The sequence below is a fragment of the Haliaeetus albicilla genome, chromosome 3 (assembly GCF_947461875.1).
Source record: "Haliaeetus albicilla chromosome 3, bHalAlb1.1, whole genome shotgun sequence".
NCBI lineage: Eukaryota > Metazoa > Chordata > Aves > Accipitriformes > Accipitridae > Haliaeetus > Haliaeetus albicilla.
Window position 1 is genome coordinate 39,531,641 of NC_091485.1, and position 20,624 is coordinate 39,552,264.

The 20,624-nt window shown below is 43.6% G+C and overlaps 1 protein-coding gene across 3 annotated transcripts in view; it reads left to right on the plus strand.

The window, feature by feature from the left end:
- Positions 1 to 8,476: 8,476 nt before the first annotated feature.
- SGK3 (serum/glucocorticoid regulated kinase family member 3) overlaps positions 8,477 to 20,624 on the plus strand; it is a 64,405-nt gene continuing 52,257 nt past the window's right edge. The window contains exon 1 of one of the 3 annotated variants that reach the window (XM_069779465.1): positions 8,477 to 8,633. The gene's annotated coding sequence lies outside the window, so the exon portion shown is untranslated. Of the gene's footprint in view, positions 8,638 to 20,624 lie in introns of all 3 variants that reach the window. The other 2 variants (XM_069779467.1, XM_069779462.1) reach the window with 2 other exon arrangements.

Here is a 20,624-nt window from a genome sequence, read left to right on the forward strand (position 1 = left end):
AGAAACCCCAACTCTGCAGAAAGGGAGTCCCAGCAATCCCTCTTGTTGCACAATACCAGAGCCCTGGAAGAAGGCCTCAGGCAGGTATTTGTACTACAGTTGTCTGAATAAGATGGAGAAGAAACTAGAGGATATGTAACTGCACCCAAAACTTTGCCTTTCAAGTCTAGGTGTAGGAGAGACAGTGGATAGTTTCCCCAAACAACTCTTTAGGAACAGATAGGATCTGAAAGTATTCTGGAGTACATGGCACTGGTTTAACATTGGTTTAGGTTTATCTAATCCCTACTTTAAATATTGTGCCTCAGTCACTTCCTAGGACTGCAGACAGTTCCCAAACAGACCTTTTGTGAGTAGCTATCTCCTATCATGTGTACAAAAGGATTTCTCGTAAACTTCCACCAGTTCCCACCAGCAAAGAAGCTACCTCAGATGCAGATAGCTACTGGTGTTTGAAACATGCTCTACTGAGAGCAGATCCAGGTACCAGTTGGTTAGCACATCTGGGGCACTCGCTCTATTCTTCTCTGCAAGAGTTGATTACGAAATAGATGCTTTTAGAATGGAGTTTCAGCACGTTACAGACCCCAGGGCTTAGTAACATGGGTATCTCTCCTTCAGTTGCCCAGTTCAGTTATCCTTCTGTTGTATGCTCATTGTATTTCACTATGCTTATTTCTGTGTGCAAGTTTATAAAAACAAGATGAGTAGCTTCAGGTCTTTCCCAGTTTACCCTACAGAAGAGATTTCATAGGTTTCCTTAATCTGGTTTCATTTGTATTGCATTACAGTGCAGAAAAGGTCATAGAACAGAAGACAGTAAAGAAGAGAAAGCAGAACAACAGAACTGAAGGAAAGCAAAAACTTTAATTTTTAAGTTGTACTCTTACTATCAGCAGGACTGAAAAGAGTGCCTGTGTTAATGAAGAGTGAGGATTAAGCAACAACACTTCTGATTTACACCTATATTAAAAAGACTTCACGTATATAAACTCTATTAACCCCTCCACTTCACTTACTTAGAAATGGGTAACTTAGCTTCCCTACAACCTTCTACTCTTGCCCACTGAAAAGGCTTATTCTCTTCTTTTAAAGACTTTACATCCCAACTCCTATATTAAGACAAATAAGAACAGCTCCATGAATTTGTGGTAGGTTTTGAGATTTTATTTCTGGGAAAGCTGTTGCCTCATCTTTGGTACTTCCTGACAACTCATGGGAAACATCTGAGGCTGGGACTTTCTTGTTCCCCAAAACGCAACCACAGCTGGAATGAAAATGAAAAGAGAGAAGAAACAAAAAACCCACTTCATTAAATAAATCTATTTTCTAAGTGGGATGTTTTCTTACACTGAAACTTTGGTAAGTTAATTCAATTTCAACCTCTTGAAGACTTTCCTTGTTATATCATGATGTGTTTGTTTCCTATACCACTAAGATTTAACCCCAGTTCCCTCTTATAAAACTATCTTAAGAAGCAAAAGTAGAGTTAGGGTTTCACTTAGGGCCTCTAACTTATCATCTGCTTAATTATTACATGTTGCCGTGAGTAAGATTTACTATATGTACTCTCATGTTTTCTTTGTTGTATCCATTGGTTTTCCATTTGGAGGTATCTAAATATAATAATTATGTAGCACCTTTGTAATACATGCTGGACCCTTGTAATACATGCCATACTGCCTTTTTTTCTTGGGTCTTTTTGTAGAGAAATAGATTCTAATTCTTGGCTGGACGTTTGAGAACTGTTATTTAATATATTAAAGATAAATAGTTTTATTATTTTTAAAGAAGTTCATTACAGATTTAAAGAATATACTGTCTTCCTTTATTTTAGTTAATTCTGCTTGCAGATGTTGACTGTTAGATGCTGTAGCCAACGTGACTGGTATTTCATATGACAAATAGTTCATAGCAGCAGGGATCCTGAATGCAAACAATGGGCTCGGCTTTGTATGCAAAAATTAAACAGGCTCATGGTGTGAATGGATGAACCTTACAATGTATCCAGTAACAAAAGCTGAAGGGCAGTGAACCTTCTGGTCTAATTAACCTTGAACTTTATAGAGAACATACTTAAAGGTAGCATAACATGCCATAGCAGTTGAGTAAGAGGATATGATAAAAGAATAACAAATTTACTTTTTGGAAGGAGGGAGAGAAAATGAAGTGTGTTTACTAGCTACCTAGATGGAGGATCCCATGCTCAATTGCTTACCTCTCGCTGTTTCAAAAGAACTGTACTGCGTTGAAAGCTGCTCATAGTTAGAGGCTAAGTAACAGTGCTTACATGTCCTGAAGTATCACCCACAAACTTGGCAATATCTTCTTCCTACTCAACTCATTGGTATTCACCTTGTCTCAGGATTAGACTGCTAATGACCATTATTTAATAACAGCTAAGACTTGGAAACATGTCTCTCTTTACACTCTGGAGGTGGGCACCTCACCTGAATATCCTTCTGTGGTGGACTCCATCCAATTCTGCAAAATTTGATCTAGATTTACTTATTACACTGATAAGTACAAACTAAAGTACAAAACTCAAGGCATCCAAAGGTGTAGGAAATATAACCAAGTGAAAACAACTTAAAATGCTGGCTACGAGAAGGGTGACCTCCACTCTTCTCTACCTGTTCTGATTTGGGTATTGGTATGAAAGTCTAATGGCAATGCTTTGAAGAAGATGATTTTTTTTTCCGGGAGGCACAATGGGAGTTAGAGATCCCCAGATGTGATTTGGCAACCAAGTTCCAGGAGCTTAATAAAGCACTTAAGTTTCTTTTTATTTAACATTTGTGTTGAATTTTCATCTTAATTGCTGTAGTCCATGTTTCAAATGTTCAATAAAACATGTAAGTGTTATACTACCTTACTGGAGGAAAGTAAATTCAATACGTTTACCTTGTAAAGCTCTAAGCTTATTAGAAATATGAATAGTTAGCTAGCCCCCTGAAGGCAAACTTTATCATTCCTTCAGGAACTTGCTCTGAAAAAATGAGAATTTGTGTGCCTGAAGATAGGAACCTCTTCATGAACATGACTCAGTGGCAGATGAATGCCATGTCACAACAAGCCTTTCCCGCGATACGTAATCATTGATTTATTTCCTTGCTAGTATGTGGTTGTGGGGGAACCTAACTAGTCTGAGCGTGTACTGTCGGGTCTGCCGAACAGACAGTCCTAGCTGAAAGATCACCTTGTATAACTTTCTGCTCTCTACTTTAAAACTTTCTTAACTTCTTTTATTCCACTTGTCTTTAATCTATTTCTTTTCTCCCTACTCTGGTTTATAGCCTATAGTGCTAGAAAGCTCACTACCAGGCCACATCAGCTAACGACCCTTCATCTTTGCAATTTTCTCTTCTAAATTTCAGCCTGCACTATTAGGCAGCTTCTTGATGTGGGAGGAGGCAAAAGTAGGATGTATGGAGGCAGAGTTGCTATGGGGAAGAAGTGCAAAGGGAAGAAAGGCAGAGACATGCAAATTGGTGAAGCAACAAAGAGAATTAAAGAAGGAATAGCAAGAAGGCAGAAGTAATGGTGACCTTGCAAAAGATGTTTCCTCCTTTCTTGGTGGTTTGATGTCTCACAATAAGGTGGAGAATACAGCATCTCCACAACTACTCAGTGACTGCACAAAGGGTTTACTCTGACCTCAGTCTTTGCACCAGACTGCTGATGTTGATAGGAGTTTTGTTAAGCTTTAAAATCAGGATGTCATCATCATCTCTTTTTTTTCCCATTTTCTTTCTGTGTTGCTGGTGCTTCTAGGTGAGCTATTCAGACATTGACCTCTGTGTATTTAAACAGATCAACCTGTCTGCAAGGATAAGTGTAAGAAAAGAAAACAATCAATGGAACAAACAGATGATGGAACAAATGAGGTACATCTACTAGCTTTGTTTGTTCAGCAGCAGGACTGCGACTGACCTTTTAAAGATCTTCTAGGTTTAGTGCTTCCTATTGTGGATGACGTATTATTAGGGACCTTGAGTGTGTACTTATGTCCTCACAGCCGAATGCCAGAGCAAAAGGAAAACATGCTGTTCTTACAGGGCAATTACAATGGAAAAAAATAAAAGGCTGACTGTAGTGGCAAGTAATTTTTGTCTTTGTTCCTTTTTTTTTTTTAAGGAGGATTTCACCTTAGGTGAAATTTGCTTATACTGAAGGGGGGGTGGTTAAGATTCTCACTGATATCTCGGTCTTGTGCTGTGGCTGTACAGGAGTGTGATAGCCTGAGCAGCCACAGAAGAGTCTCTGGTGCAGAGAACTGAACTTGGAAAGAGTGCGAATTTACAGTCGCCATGGGGCTCCACTACCACAGCAATGTCATGGAGGGGCCAGGGCTGCCTCTGCAGGTTGTGGTTCAGACTGGAATCTTTTTCCCAGGCTGTCAGCAAGCCAACCCATCACTTGCAGGAGGACCATGTCTTTCTCAAGCCACCTAGTTTGTGTCAAACTGCATGTAAAGCAGGAAAAATGGATTCTCTCAGGTCAAAGAAAGATTTGTAGTGGTTTTCACGCATGCAAAAAAAAGGACTAGAAGAGACTGCCAGTGGTTCAGCCTCCTCAACTGATAAAAGCTGCTGTTTATGACTGTCCTTTTGTTTTTCTTCCTGCTAGCTCTGTGTTCTTTTTAAGTGTCAGGAAAACTCTTGAAAGAGTTGCCTATTACTGTTAGATAACTGAGGTGGCTTTCACTTAAAATGGATGCTTTTTACAATTTTTAATTTCAGAGAAGGAATAAACAATACAAGAGTACGTTGTTAGAGCTTTGGAAGTCAAAATCCTGGCACCAGTATGGGATGAGCACCAACAAACCCAGGTAGTTTATCCAGTGTTTTAGAAGTACAAGAATGTTGTGGAGATACATCAGGTTATAGGCTACTCTGGGGTCGAACAGCTCTTTCCTTTTGGGAGAGGGGAAAAGAACATTTTTTGTTCTGTTTCTGGTTTTGTCCTGATACAGGAGAAAACCTTCCAAGACTTTTTCCTCATTGAGGTTCTTTGGGAGAGAAGGGAAAGGAGAGTGGATACATCTATTATTCAGTCTTGCCTCTACCAATTTAATCCAATGCAGAAATAGTGTTCTAATACTGAAAGATTAATTCCTGAAAATCTAGGCCTTACAGGAAAGGTTTAGTTGTGTTAATCAAACACTTTCTCCCAAGTATATAATATGGCAAGAATCCCTCTTGTCACTTTTTGGCGTTACTTCTGCATAACAGGGGTGAATCTCTTGAATGGGTCAAGCTGCATAACCTTTCTGTCTAGAGATTTGCCTTTTGGAAGTTGTACTGAAAATAGTTTTCTGTGTGACTGTATTCTAAACAATTACACATGGAAGATGGATCAAGGACACCCGCAAGGACGTAGTGTTAAATGTATGCAAGACTTATGAGAAACAGAAGGTTACAAAGATCATAGAATAGTTTGGGTTGGAAGGGACCTTTAAATAGGTCATGTAGTCCAACCCCCCCTGCAATAAGCAGGAAGATCTTCAACTAGATCAGGTTGCTCAGAGCCCCGTCCAACCTGCCCTTGAATGTTTTCAGGGATTGGGCATCTACACCCTCTCTGGGCAACCTGTTCCTGTGTTTCACCACCCTCATCGTAAAAAATCTCTTCCTTATTCGTAGCCTGAATCTACACTCTTTTAGTTTAAAACCATTGCCCCTTGTCCTATTGCAACAGGCCCTGCTAAAAAGTTTGTCCCCATCTTTCTTATAAGCCCCCTTTAAGTATTGAAAGGCCACAGTGACGTCTCTCCGGAGCCTTCTCTTCTCCAAGCTGAACAACCCCAACTCTCTCAGCCTGTCCTCATAGGACAGGTGCTCCAGCCCTCTGATCATTTTTGTGGCCCTGTTCTGGACCCACTCCAACAGGTCCATGTCTTTCCTTTGATGGGGACCCTCGACCTGCTGGCCACGCTTCTTTTGATGCAGCTTGGGATACGGTTGGCTTTCTGGGCTGTGAGAGCACATTGCCGGCTCATGTCCAGTTTTTCACCCACCAGTACCCCCAAGTCCTTCTCCGCAGGGCTGCTCTCAATCCCTTCATCCCTCAGCCTCTACTGATACCAGGGGTTGCCCCGACCTGGGTGCAGGACCTTGCACTTGGCCTTGTTGAACCTCATGATGTTCACATGGGCCCACTTGTCAAGCTTGTCCAGGTCCCTCTGGATGGCATTCGGTCCCTCAGGTGTGCCAGCTGCACCACCTGCAAACCTGCTGAGGGTGCATTCGATCCCACTATGTCATTGTTGAAGATACTAAACAGTACTCATCCCAATACAGACCCCTGAGGGACACCACTTGTCACTGATCTCCATCTGGACATTGAGCCATTGACCACTACCCTCTGGATGCAACCATCCAAGCAATTCCTTATCCACCGAACAATCCACCCATCAAATCCATCTCTCTCCAATTTAGAGAGAAGGATATTGTGGGAGACTGTGTCAAAGGCCTTACAGAAGTCCAGAAAGATGACATCCACAGCTCTTCCCTTGACCAGTGATGTAGTCACTCCATCATAGGAGGCCACTAGGTTCATCAGGTAGGACTGCCCTTGGTGAAGCCATGCTGGCTGTCTCGAATCACCTCCCTGTCCTCCACATGCCTTAGCGTAGCTTCTAGGAGGATCTGTTCCATGATCTTCCCAGGCACAGAGGTGAAGCTGACAGGTCGGTAGTTCCCATGATGTTTAAATGTACTTCAGCTTTCTATGATAAATGATCTAAAGAAATCTGGCAATTTTCCAAGTTTGTATTGTGGACCATCAGCACAGTTTCAAAGAAGCTGTCAGTCAGAAAGAGAAATGTTCGATACAACAACAATTGTTGCAGCAGCTCCAGTGTACAATTCCAGCAAGTGGTGGAAGGCTACAGGAAAGACCGAGACCAGAAGTGAATTATAGGTGCAGTCAAATGACTGGGCATAATGATGGGCTGAAACAGCATTCCCACTAAAAATGTGCTAGCAAAATCCTCAAATGAAGAGAGTAAAAGAGGAAGCTTGCATGAAATCATACCATCTTGGCAAGAACTGCTTATTCCTACCTTTCCTCAAAGATGTGGCTTTTAGCTGTACCTTTTATTTTGTCTCACTCCTTTGCTTAATTAGAAGCGGGGAAGGAAGGAACTGCCCAAACTGTACTGAAGGGCCACTAATGTAGCGATCATTCTTTTAAGATATACTAGGACATCAGATTAACTATGCCAGACCATCAGATCGAGCTCTTTGTCTAGGATTCACTTTTGCCCACTCTGTAGTCTCTGTTTTCTTTCTTGCATCTCAGGATACAAGAGCTGTTTCCTGTCTCAGTAGTCTCTTGCCTTCCTCTTTTTGCCACTCAAAAATTTCACCCATGCCCCATCTGTGCTTGGAACAACCTCCCTCATCTCACGTCCCATCTCTAAGGCCTTCCTGAAATTCTCCTTTTTTTGGTGAAGCCTCCAAGCTGGTACCATCTTCTTAGGCGTGCCGCGGGTGAACCTCAGCTGGCCATACTCGGAACCACGAATCTGATACACAGAAGTGTTTGGAGGCAGGATTGTGCAAATTAAAGGTGGGGTGGGTTTTTCTGTGCTGCATCTTGTGGAGAAGAAAGCGTGGCAGGAAGCATGGAAGAAGCCGCCAGAAGTCAACAAATGTTCCTTGAGGCAAACCGATAACTCTGGTTTTACCACATCCTGCTGTGAGAAATGAGCGCTGAAAGTGACGACAGAAGAAAAAAGGCAAAATAATACCTAGAAGAGGGAAGGGGGAGGACACTTCTGCACCCCGGCTCCCGGCTCCAACGTCTCTTTCCTCCTCCCAGCCCGATTAATTCGTTTTTGCTGGCCAGATGAATGAAACGCTGGCACCGAAAATCCATCTTCGCTGCCCGTGCCAGGGCCTGACGGCTTTGCCGTTGAGGGAGCGCCCCAGCATTACGCAGGCGACGCGCACCAGCCCCCGCGAAGGGCTCAGCCCCGCAGGCGCTGCTGCAGGGCGCCGTCGCCCACACCCCACCCCCCGAAACCGGCTCCCGCGGCGGAGCGCGCCCTGCCCGCTCGGTGCCGGGCGTGGGGAAGACCCCGTCGCCCTGGATTATCCGGGCGGTTTAACTGGAGGCCGGACGAGCCCGGTAATCCGGCCTCGAATCCCACCTCCCAGTGTCGGCCGGCCGCCGCAGGCTCTGCAGGCAGCAGGCGCAGCTCTGCCGGCGCCTGTCCCTCGGGCGGCTGCAGCCTGCGGGCCCTCCGCGGCAGCGGGCCGGGGCCGGGGCCGGGGCAGGCCGCTGGCGGCCGGGGCGGAGCGGGCCGGGGCCGGGGCCGGGGCCGGGGCCGGGGCCGGGGCCGGGGCCGGGGCCGGCCGCGAGTCCCCGCCTGACCCCGCGGCGGGCGCCGCTCGCCGCCGCCCGGGGAGGGAGGGGAGGGGGGGGGGGGGGGGGCGGGAGCCCGTCCGCCGGCGGCTGCGGCGGCTGCGGCGGCAGGAGGAGGGCGGCTGACGCGGCGGGGGAGGCAGCGCGCGCCCCGCCGGGAAGGAGGAAGAGGCCAGCGCGGGCGGGCGGGCGGGCGGACGGACGGACGGACGGACACCCCGACACCCCCCGGCCCGCCCCGGGCGGCCGGCGGCAGGCAGGCAGGTACGCGGGGTGCAGCGGTGCAGATGGCGGTGGCCGCTGGCGGGCGGCAGGCGGCCGGGCGTTTTACAGAGGGGCCGTCCGGGGCCACGCAGGTCCAGCGGCGGGGGGCGTAAGGGGGGGGGGGCGCGGGGCCGTTTTGCCTCCCTTTTGTTGCAGCCCGAAAATGTATGCGTGCTTGTCTTACGTCCCCAGTGGTTTCATACGACCCCCCGAGTATGTTCAGTGTGCCCCCCCCGGCCTTCTGCGGGGGGCGGTGTGGGGTGGGAGGGAGGGTGTGGGACGGGAACTGTTGGCGCAGGAAAACGCCGACCCGCGTGGGCGTGCGGCTCCCGTTGCAGGGATCCAGTGACGGGCTGGGGGCGAAGTGCGCGCAGGTAAATAAACAAACCAACACGGAGAAACTTACGCTTTTTTTTTTTTTTCAGCTGCTGTATCTTAGATACTGTATTTGCAAAGAAGTTGCAAAGTCATTCTGCATTTCACGTTCTCCTCTCGTCTTTTTTTTTATTCCCACCCTTCTCCAGCAGTGACACTTGCTCCTGCTAGTACTCTTGCCCTAACGTTTTTATGCATTACTGTGTGTATGTATAGTTTTACATATTATGCTTTATTTTGCGTGGCTAGCTGGGTGCGGGAGGGTTTGATTTCTGGGTCGCAACTACAGACACCACCAAACTCCATTTCAGCTCCACTACTTAATTCCACATAGACTGTAATGCTAAGCTGGAAGCAGACATTCAAGACGTAAGGGATGGCTTGGCATTTACGTTTAGAGCAGCTGAAAGAGCCCTTTTCCAGAGAGCCCTTTCCCCGTGCCCCGGGAGGATGGGAGACCCTGGTTCACTTTGTGCCTCACAGAGGAAAAGCAGTTAATGCAGTTCAGGTCCGCAGTCTGTCTTTCTCGTGGTCTCTGTGCCAGAGAGGCAAGGGCTGGAATTGCCTCTTTACCCCTTTAAACACCTTCAATATGAGAGAAGGTTGGAGGCAGGGAGAATATTAAAATAATGTTTTCTCCTCCTGCACAGAAGGAGGCAAAGTATCGGTACTTTTGCACAGATCTTTTACAGGGGAGGCAAAATTGTGATGCAGACTTGGAGGATTTGCATTAGGGGGAGAACAAGTGGAGCTCGAAAGAGTATCCCACAACACTCACCTGCGTGCCTTTGTATTTGCAGGACATCTTTGGCTCAGTTCTTCTGTGAGCATTGGTCAGCGCTCCTTGGCTTCCCCTTGCCAGGACTTACGTGCTCCTGCAGAGCTGTTTTTGTGTCTGAATTCCGCCATGCTCTTTCCCTTACTTTTTGGGAGTGTATGAAGAGCAGGATATGCACTAGTTGGCAGCAAAAAAGTTAGCGATCTCTATATTTTGCTCTAGTAAGTGCTACAGCCTCTTTGTTATGTGCTCCGAGCATTGAAATAGCGTTGACATTTACATTGGACACTCAAAATAGATGCTGACAGCCCGTGCATTTAATTTCTTTCATGTTAATCTAATAAATTCAGTATCTATTGTTATCTTAAAAGAGGATTAAACATTTCCTGAGGGGAAGGAGAGTTATGTGGGCTGGTGTATACACAGGCTGCATCCAGAGTACTGCAAGACTTGTAATTCATTGGTTGTTGTTCTGAGGGGATCTTCATTCTGATAATCAGCAACTGATAGGAGCTGTTGCTTTTTACTATTGCTCTCTGCATTTGCATTCTCTAAGGACAGGTGTCTTTCTAAGAAGCCTGACAAAGCTGGATGTTCAAGTCTCATTGAACAGAAGTCTTCAAAGGACCTACGGGGGACATTAGTTGGGCGGTTCCTAGCCCACTCTGCTTATAAAATGATGTATTGCAGGGAGCTAGCTAGTAGTTCAAGTTTTAAGATGTGGGCACTTTAAAATTACTACTCTGTTCATTTTTTGACTTGTTTAAAGTCAATCCACAAGTAGGTGGATAATTTGACTGTAATGGCATGTGTTTAAAATAGTGATTGCTGGTTTTTAATATGCAGAATTGTTTCAGCCTAGCTAGCTGGAGTAGCTGCAAGCCTCCAAAGCTGATTTGACCCAGCAACAAGATACTTCAATAGGGTATGCTGAGAGCCAAAAATAAAGTATATTAAATAAAACGTCACAGGTATTAGCAAATAAAAGTAGATGCAAAGCAACTCTTGTCTCCTCTGGGATCTAGGGTTTATGATGGAAATCATCTGTCATTTTATAATGCCGTGCGTGCTAATTGCAGGTTCATGTTAATCATCGCTGTATAAGAGGGTATGTCAAATCTTATTTTCCATCCCATCCATACAGGATAAGCTTCTAATAAGCTGTGATCCTTCAGCCACATCCACACATCAGCTCTCTCCTGGGTTATCCTGCGTATATCCCAGATCATTTTCCAGATGGTTTCGGATTTATAATTTGCATGCAAGTACTGGGGCATTTTTGTCCCACGGCTACAAGCCATTTCATACACAAATGCCCTGCATTTCTGCATGTAAATTGAGATCAGATTACACATATTTGTAGTTGTAAATGAATATTTATTTTTGGCTGTCTAATTTGTCATTTAGAAAAATGTTATTTTTAAGGAGCGGGCACTTCCCAAAAGGCAAGTCACTATTTGTTGTTTTTGTGGCTTCATTTTTGGACATTCCTAAGTCATTGAAGACTTACACTGCTTTGAATTATTTTTTTCTGTAGAGTGAGGAACTAGAAACTAGCATAAGTAACCTATGTATTTATATAGAGCGAGCTGTAGTAAATCGATATGTTGCTTTTATTTGAAGTTAACACTTTGAGTGTTTATATTGAAGGATTCGTTTTGTTCTAGTTTAAGTAGTATCCATATGCTAAAATAACCTGCAAAGCAAACAGTTATTCCAAAGTAGAACTGAAGGGCTTCAGCATGTTGTGAGAACATTTTAAAATGTATTAATCAGGTTCCTGCTTGCATTCCTAATTCTCAAGTAGAATTTATCCGCCGCAAGTCTTGCAAACCACCTAACACAGTATCTTAAATGTATTGGATCTCCATCTTTAAGCAGAAAGTTCTTAAGCGCCTTATGTAGAGCTGCCGTAGCTGAGCATCAGAGCCCTTAGCAGATGAAGAAACTAGGACACCTGGCAAGCACACTGTAAACACACACGCTGATAGGATTGGTTGTGTCTCAAAATACAGTTGTATAGGCTTTCTTTTTAAAACATTGCCAGAGGAGGAGCCAGTGCTCACCTTTCCCCGAGAGCTGGTGGTGGATGGACTTGTCTAAAGAGTAGACTGTGTTCTAGTAGTTGAAACCTGGGCTCCTGGTCCCTGTGCCCGAGGCGTTCAAGCCCACATCTTCCCCCACCTCTGCAGCTGTTGCATAGGCTGAAGTAAGTGAGTGGGAGGGCATGCCTCTCCCCTTGTGTTTAACCTGGGCCATCTCATGGAAGATGCAGCAGGTTGCCCGAGGCTGACATGAGGGAGCACCAGAACCTGACTGTTGCAGCAGTTTGTGTGTTCCCCTGGGAGGAGGGCTGGGACCTAGTGCTTGGTTGCTGATGCTGAGACTGTTATCAGAGGTGAGAATTTCCATGACATCCTCCATGTTTGAAGAGAGGAGCAACACTTGGACTCGTTGCTGTAGGAGAAAACTGGGCCCAGGAGAAGAATGGGCTCTCAGATCTGGAGTGGGAGGTGACAGCTGTTTGTAGTTTGTAGCTTAGGAGCTACAAGTGGGGAGCTGTCACTTGGAGGTGAAGTGGGGAGAGCGTCCAGTGTTTCCTACCAGAAAGCCCCATTTCCAGTGCAGGAATCTCCCTCCTGGGCCACCTCTGTCTTGTGCTGTATCTGTGTGGCGACAGGCGTCAGCCTGGCAGTTTTGTATTTATTATGCAGGTTTTTAGGTGTTGTCATAACCGATCCGAACCACAGATTTGGGTCTCTGTGACCTGACCTGTAACTCCATTCCCTCACCCAGTTCTGTGTTGAGAGTCTTCCTCCCTAGCCTTTAGCAAAGGAAGAAGTAAGGTTGTATCTTCACGTGATCTTTTCACTTGGGTCTCTCAGGCACCCTGTGAGCATCATCTGATGAGGAGAGGGAAATTCCTCATTCCCTCATATTTGACATGCTTAGCTTTGCAACTACAGTGTTTCTTCGTTTTAGGGCGGGAAAGCACCTGGCTGGGGGGGACTGTGGATAAGCAAGATTGGTGTCTAAATTTATTTCAAAGCTCCTTTATTCAAAGAGATATCACATCTTATTTCTTGGCAGTCTTACTTGAAACTCTGAGGGCGACTGGCAAGCTGCTAGTGCTAAGTGCCTTGCCAAATACTATTGCAAAAGTATGCACTGCAGAAGTTGCATAACTTTACAGACTGTTACATTTCTCCTGGAGTAAACCAAAGGGGTACCAACTTCGGATCCTTTGCCTCCGCTGAGAAGCAAGACTGACAAATTTCCACCTGCTTATGAGGCACCAGCATGCTGCTTTGCTGCTGCTGTCTCTTTCAGTTCTTGCAATCAGTTTTCCTTCAACGGTACCTCTCCATCTCTTGTTCACTGTTGTGAAATAACTGAGGAAACAGAACTATTTAAAATGTTTCCATGGTATTGTTAATTGCAAAATATTTTGGAACAGACATCAGACCAAGGAATGCTTTGCCTCTGCTTCTGGACTTAATGTTGCTAATGTAGCAGGTGTATCAGAATAGATTTGCAGTGCCCCATGGAGTTATACCTCATATTTGAGTGTTGATTGAACAACTGTGGGATTGAAGTCACTCCCAAGTATTTATCAATATAAATCTGATATCTAAATATATGCAAACCCTGTGCCAATTTTTGAGATCTCGTAACTTTTCTGTTTGCTGTTAAAACAAGGCACTCATTTTTCAGAAACTATCTTGATAGCTATTTCAGGGCTTTGCATCATTGTGAGGATTATTGTCCTGTGATGTTGCGTATAAGATTGCATTACAGGGACATTTCTGGATTCAGCGAGGAAGATATGCTAAAGGGGTAAGTGCTACTTAGTGCTAAACATCTTAAATTATGCAGTTATTCCGGTTAGAAGGAACCTTGGGAGGTGTTGAGTGCAACCTCCTGCTTGAAACAGGGTTAACCCTGAGTTCAGACAGGGTTGCTCAGGGCTTTGTCTAGCTGGGTGTTGAAAACCTCCGAAGACAGAGGCTGCACAGCTCCTCTGGGCAACCTGTCCCAGTGGTCAGTTACCCACATAGTGATTTCCCTTCTCATGCAGTGCAACGCAACGCAGCAAAGAGTCTGTCTCTGTCCTGTTAACCTTCTCAAGGACATCGGGAGGCTGCCGTTAGGTCCCCCTGAAGCCTCTTCTCAAGGCTAAGTGAGTCCAGTTGCTCCCATGCACCTCCCAGAGCACGTGCTGCAGCCCTTGACAGTCTCTTTTCTGGCCTCTTCTGTGCCCTGTGTAGTTCCTGCTTAAGTGCAGGAATGTCGGACATATGTATTTAAATGCAAATGTACCCAGTCTGCAGGACTTTGACAGAACTACTGTGTATTTAGATTATGATAATTTAGGTTTGGACTTTTTTTTTTTTTGGCTTCTTAGTGTTAGGTATTTATAAACTGGGATCACTATCAAGCCTCCAAATATGTTTCGTACTAAGTTTAGTAGATAAGTAAGGACTGAGCATTCAGAAAATGAATGCTTTTACTTAAGCTCTATGGAATTTCCAGTTTATGGTATGTGTTTTGCTTTAATGTTGGGAAGAGCATGGAAGAGGGATAGGAGGTAATTAAAGAAAAAAATAACTTTTATACTCCCTTTGGATGGGATTTAACCTTGCAAAAGCAAGAAGCATTAAGTCTATGAGTTTGGAATGCTACCAAAAACTACAAAATGGAGAAAATTTAGAACAGTTCAGAAACAAAGCTACCTGGCAAAAGTACCCAGACTGTCAAACGCCTGAAGACAAGTGCATCGAAGAAGTAGGAGACTTCTGCTTCCTTGGTGCAGTAGTAATGATGCATCTTGATAATATTATTGAAAAAAAAAAAGAAAAGAAATAAGCTATGTTTTTAAGTAAAAGAAGCATGTAGCATTAAAAAGCATATAGCAATGTTTTATGAGAGGTAAGAAATGAAACAGAAGGGGGTTATCTAGAGTCATAGTAGATGCTGACAGCCTAGAATCCAATTTGCCTCCTGTTTTTTTTTTTCAAATACTAGGCCCTCCTGTTTCATTTAAGTATTTCATTTAAGTAATGAATATAACGGTGTTAATCTAATCTCCTGGTACTTATGGTAAATTTTTTGTAAATAACTAATTTAGCTTGATCAATTGCTCTTACAAGGGGTTCTGGATTTTCAGGCTAGCATGGAAATTGTTAGGCAGCATTTTTGTATTGAAACATCTAAATTTCACCCTCCCAAATCAGCTCTTGGTAAAAGAATATCTGTTGTCTTTGGAATTGCTGGGTCTAACAACTCTTTCCTGCCATCCGTCTGTTTTCAGAGCCCTGATTGAAAACATATGGGGTTTCTCTGTCAGGGGACCCCAAAGCTGTCCCTTGGTGGTGTCCCTTGAAAATCATGTGATACTTGCAGCAGTGACAGAAAACCGGAGCAATTAGATTGCTCTGGCGGGAGAACGTGGCCAGGGTGCTCCGAAATTTTCAGCTGTGTTAGTGTGAAGTGTTTGAATCAAGAACAAACTGTGCTGTTTCCAATGAGGTTTTACATCTTGTGTATGTGTCCACACATATTATATGTAACTCTGAAGGCATATGCCGGATAGATCGGTTTAACTTCACTTTTCTTCAGAATTTTTTGGAGGTTGGCTGCCTCTTTGGTGCTCTTTTCATGTTAACTAATACGTTATGTGGTGGATGAATAGGATTCTTTATAGAATTATCTAAAACCAGGCACTGATTTATTTGAAAACAAAGGGTTTCTTTAGAGCTAAGTTTAAGCTGGCATTGCCATGAATCCTAGAATTATTCTACATTTAAATGAGAGAACAGTGATGCACTTGTACTTGGGCTTTGAACAGCAGAGAGCTGTTGACCAGAGACTCGGAGACCGCTGAGCAAATCTTTCTAGGTTCATTTACCAAAGTTTCCAAGGCTACTTTTCTCTCCTTACACAGATAATGAAAAGCAAAGCTAAAAAGATGCTCTAAGTTGCATGGATCAATTTGTTTGGAGGTATGCAAGTTGTTCTGTGGTGTGTGATCAAAAAATGTATAAAAACCTGAGTGCTCTGTAGCAATCTGAATGCATACTTTTTCTCTGGTTTGGGCTGGGGTGTGTGGGGTATAGTGTATAGCAGCTAAACAATACCTCACTTGTTTATAAAAAAACTTGGGAAGAAGGGGCGAGAAAGAAGAAAATATTTACCATAGTTTTCTACCCAATTAAAATCAGAAGGCAGACTGAAAAGGAAAGAGTTCGTCTACCATCCAAGCCAATTAAAAGTAAGTTTTGCTGCTTGGATGTTAATTTACACATCCAAGGCAATGTAAATTTAAACTAGAGGCTTGACTTAACCTCACCAATTCAGATGAACTTCAAATTTATGATTCATTTCGGTCATAGCATCTGGGTGTTCAAGCACATTTTATGTGAATTGACAGAGGCTATTAGAAATTCATAAACTGCCTTAAAATGTTAAACTTGTGGAGTACTTCACCAGAATGTGTAAATAATGTCTGTCTTGCAAACATAGCTCTGCAACATGAGCTGGCTAGGATCCTCAGTTAAGATATTCTTATGTTTGATGCCCTCAGCCATTTTTCCCGTTGTTTAATTATCTGGGAATAAAACCAGAATTCTGTATGTTCTCTCATGTATTAAAAGGTATCTAGAATTTCAATTGCAATTTCAATGCAAACATTTCAATTGTATTTGTTGATATTAGTTGAGGTTGTTTGTGGTTTTTTCCCCCATGTTTCATGTGTGTTTGTTTATAAAGAATTAAAATAGAGATGGAAGGAGGAATCTCATAACACTTACAGGGTTTTACTCAGAAATGAAACTGTAAACTTGTCAATGTGTGCAAAAATCAGTTTGCTGTTTTACATAGGAGCATTGCTTGAAGTGACCTGAAAGAAATTTTATCATCAACCACCCGGTCAAAGCCCAGATTATTATTCAGGGAACCATGTTGGATGCGTGAAGTGCACAGAGTAAGAAACAAAACAGTCCTTGACAAGGAATCCAGAGGTGCCGAATATTTCAGAAGCTACAGAGCAATGGCCTCATAAGGAACAGAGGATGGTCTTGCAGCTCAGAATCTAAACAGGCACGCGCACACAGACATGCAAATTTGGCCCTTCTTTAGGAAGAGAAAGTTGCATCATGAAATGGAAATACGTTGATAAGAAATTAGGAACTGGCAATGAGAAACTGGAACATTCTTTGTCTTGGTTACTGCTTTATGACTCTGCAGCTGGAAAAGATTGATGGCTTGGGTGCTTGGCCGTTTGTTTTGGTTCTGCTATTTTAATTTATATGAGTCAGAAAGTCCCTAGACATAGGTCCTCATTTAAAGAAAAGAAAGAAAAAAGACAGATTATTAGCAATGTTATTTTAAAGCACATGCAGTTGATATATGAAAACATCGTGATGGTTTGTTACAGTTTATTTGCAGACCTACCAAAGACATCCATATGTCACATCAGATGTCAGTTAAAATGGGCAATATGCTGTCTCGAAACAGTCAGTGCCTGGTGCCTAGACACTTAATGCTGTCGCTTCAGTCATGCTTGTTGCTGCAAAGTATTCAGATCTATCTAACAGTTGAGGCAAGCAGTGTTGTTCTGGTCTGCTACAGTTGACCTGTCCTGCTTTGCTCTCTGCCACGTGGATGCCACTGTTGGTCCCTGGATTCCTCTGGTTTGGCTTAGGGCGAGTCTGTGTTACCGTGTTAGTTCAGTTCAGGAGCCTGCTTTTGAAGTACGTCCCTCACCGCATTTTGGTTCACTTGGCCGCCGGCTGATCTTGGGGAGCATGAGCTGGCTTCCTTTCAGATGAAGTCAGACTGGAAGATGTTCTGCAGGAGTGCTTTTAACACCTCCCTACCACGAACGGGCGTCCTGCCCGCAGGACCAGGCTAGAGCTGGCTTGAAGCAAAACATACAAATCCTGCCACGCCAGCATAGGTGGTGTGGATGCTGCGTCCTCAACATCAACTGTTTTCCTCCCTGTGGATGTGCTTTTCTTGCACTGCGTTACTTGCTGAGGTAGACACTGGAACAAAAACTACAGCAAGGGCAGATGCCAATACCTGGAACCTGCCTTTAACTCTTGACCAGGTGCAACCTCGTAAGTAGTTGCTCTTTAAAGTGTAACACACCTTTGAAACAACTCTCCCTGCAAATGGAAGTCTCAATTTTCATCTTTCTTTTTCTCTGTTTCCTGCATGTCACTTGACTTCCCTCAGTGCTTCTCCCCTCTGTGCTTTCAAACCACGTTTCCTTCCCCTCACTTCTTGTTTGCCACCATCTCTTTCCTAGAACATTGCTCCCAGCCATAAGGTCTCAGTCTCAAGAGGTCATTTAACTGTCTCTGCCCCAAAGGTGCGATCTGTCTTTTATGAAAAAGTGTTTGCCTCAGCTGTTTTTAAAGCTCTTTCCTGGTGGAACCTCTTCCAGTGCTTCACTATCCTTCCATTATTTTTTGTAATGTTCTTGTCTCCCCTCCTCCAGTGTTCAGCTTGAACCTTTCCTGTGCTCATTTTAAGCTCATTAGGACTTGTCCTATCCATAGCTGACTGAAGGGACAATTCCTTTCTCTTTGTGGTAGTGTTCCAATGTGACAGCTATCCCTTAAGTGTTTTTTTTCCCCCCTGTACTAACAACTAGCTTGTCCATCCCACTTCTCCATAAGTCACATTTTCTAGACTACTTTGTATTCTCATTACTGTTCCCTAGACCCTCTCTGGTGGGTCCACATCTTTCCTAGGTATTCAGACATGAACAGAGTAAAGTAGAAGGATTTTTTTTTTAGTTCAGCAGATTATGCTCAGGCTTTGCACTCCAACACTTTTTTTAAATTTTATATCTCACAGCAATGTTTGTCTTTCTTACAACAGCATGATATTTGTCTCATGACCTGCTGTAGTCTGCTGCCTTGTTGTTTCCCATCCTGTATTTCTATATTTGATGTTTCCTGCCTGTGGGCAGCATCTTGTACATAACCTGCTACATTTCGCTCCGTCTTTCCAGATCACTATCCTGACGATGATATATTTAACCTTTGTTTCTCACATCCTAAACTAATACTTATTCTTCCTGCAGCTGTAGCCTGATTGTTAAAATATCTCGAGACAGTTTCAAAGCCTTATTAAAGGAAAGATGTGACATCTGTGGTTTCTCTCCTACCTATCTGGAAGGCCTGTCAAAGGAAGTTAGCAACGTGATTTAACAAATCTCTTTTGGCTACTAGTTAAGATTATCTTCCAGGTGCTGCTAATCAATTTGTTCTGGATTGTTTTTCCAGGAATTTGGAATTAAACTGACTCATTGGGTCTCTAATTTCCTTACCTGTTGTTTTTTGTTGCTTTGTTTTGTTTACTTGTTTGTTGTTTTCCATCGTGCACACAGGCACACACTTTCATTCACATTCTCTCTCTTTCTCTCCTTCCCCCTGAAATCTTACCTGTCATTGCTATTATTTATGCTAATCACTGCTTGGATTTGACCCTCTTGGTGAAGACTGATGTCCTAAACAGGATAGCCTTCTGGATGTCATCTCTAATCAGTTTTTCTCTGTGTTGACTAGGGCAGCAAGGTTTTTCTTGCTCTTAAGCTATAAGCATATGATAATAAGGGGTTTTTTTGTTGCTAGCCAGGTTTTTTTATTTGCATTATAGTTCTGTCTTAACCATGCTGATTCTCATACCTATGTACTTATGCAGATTTTATACTTAACTGCTAGCAATTTGACTGTGTTTTCACATTCTATGTCTGTCTGGACAAATAAATCTTGCGCTACAACTGCTGTTTATTTTTATAGGGCACAAACACAGATTATCGTGTTGTATTGTTTCTTGGAGGAACTGCTGCTTTCTTGTGTCTCCTCTTAGTAGTGTCTCTTGTGAGGTCTCCTCTTTATCTGAGTGTGTTCACATTTGTCTTCGTTACATTTATGAGCTCACTCTCCTCTCATTTTATGAGGGTTACTCAACTTGTCTTCTGAACTGGTTGCTCTCTATTTGTCTAGAAACAAAGCTAAAGGATCTGCTGCCTTCTGTATTTTCTCCATTTTTTAATTAAAAAATAGCTAATTTTGAAATACAAGAGTGTGAGTCTAAACAACAATAAAGCTTCATGTCAATTCCTGGGCCTTTGCTCCTTATACCAGGTGGCTATCAAGATACCGTGTGTTGTTAGATTCCCATTTCAGGCTTTTCTGTTTTATTTCCAAGTTGCTAGCTGTTTGATACGTAGATTTGAGATATGAAACAAATAACCTGGGTGCTGCTAGATATTTTTGAATGGCTTCATCGTCATTTAAACTGATTAGCCCTGTTAGTGCAAATGGCTTGCTCTTGCAATGTTTCAGACTCTGCTGACTACCTACCGCATGTTATTGTGCACAGTGCCAGTGGATCTACTATAGTGGGAAACATCAATTTAAAAAATAGAGGCTGTGCTTTCAGATTTACAGAATCACAGAATGGTTTGGGTTGGAAGGGACCTTAAAGATCATCTAGTCTAACCCCGTCTCCATTTCTGGTCTGTAATCTGAGCCCACCTGTGGTGGGTCCAGATTTCATTCCACAAGGTGTTGATACTGTACAAAGGTCAGATGCTGGATCCAAACTCTTCCAACCATGGATTTATTTCCACTGGTTGTTCCAGCAATGAAAGTGAAAAATTTTAACAGAACCGCTTCATCAGAATGAACGGTTGTGTGACTTGAGTGACCTTGGCAATTTGCTGTAAATGCCTCCCCTTGCTGTTTTGAAAGGGGAATGCCATACTGCGTTCCACTCCTCAGCAAGAACTGAGCCTTTGCACATTCGCCCTTGGTGA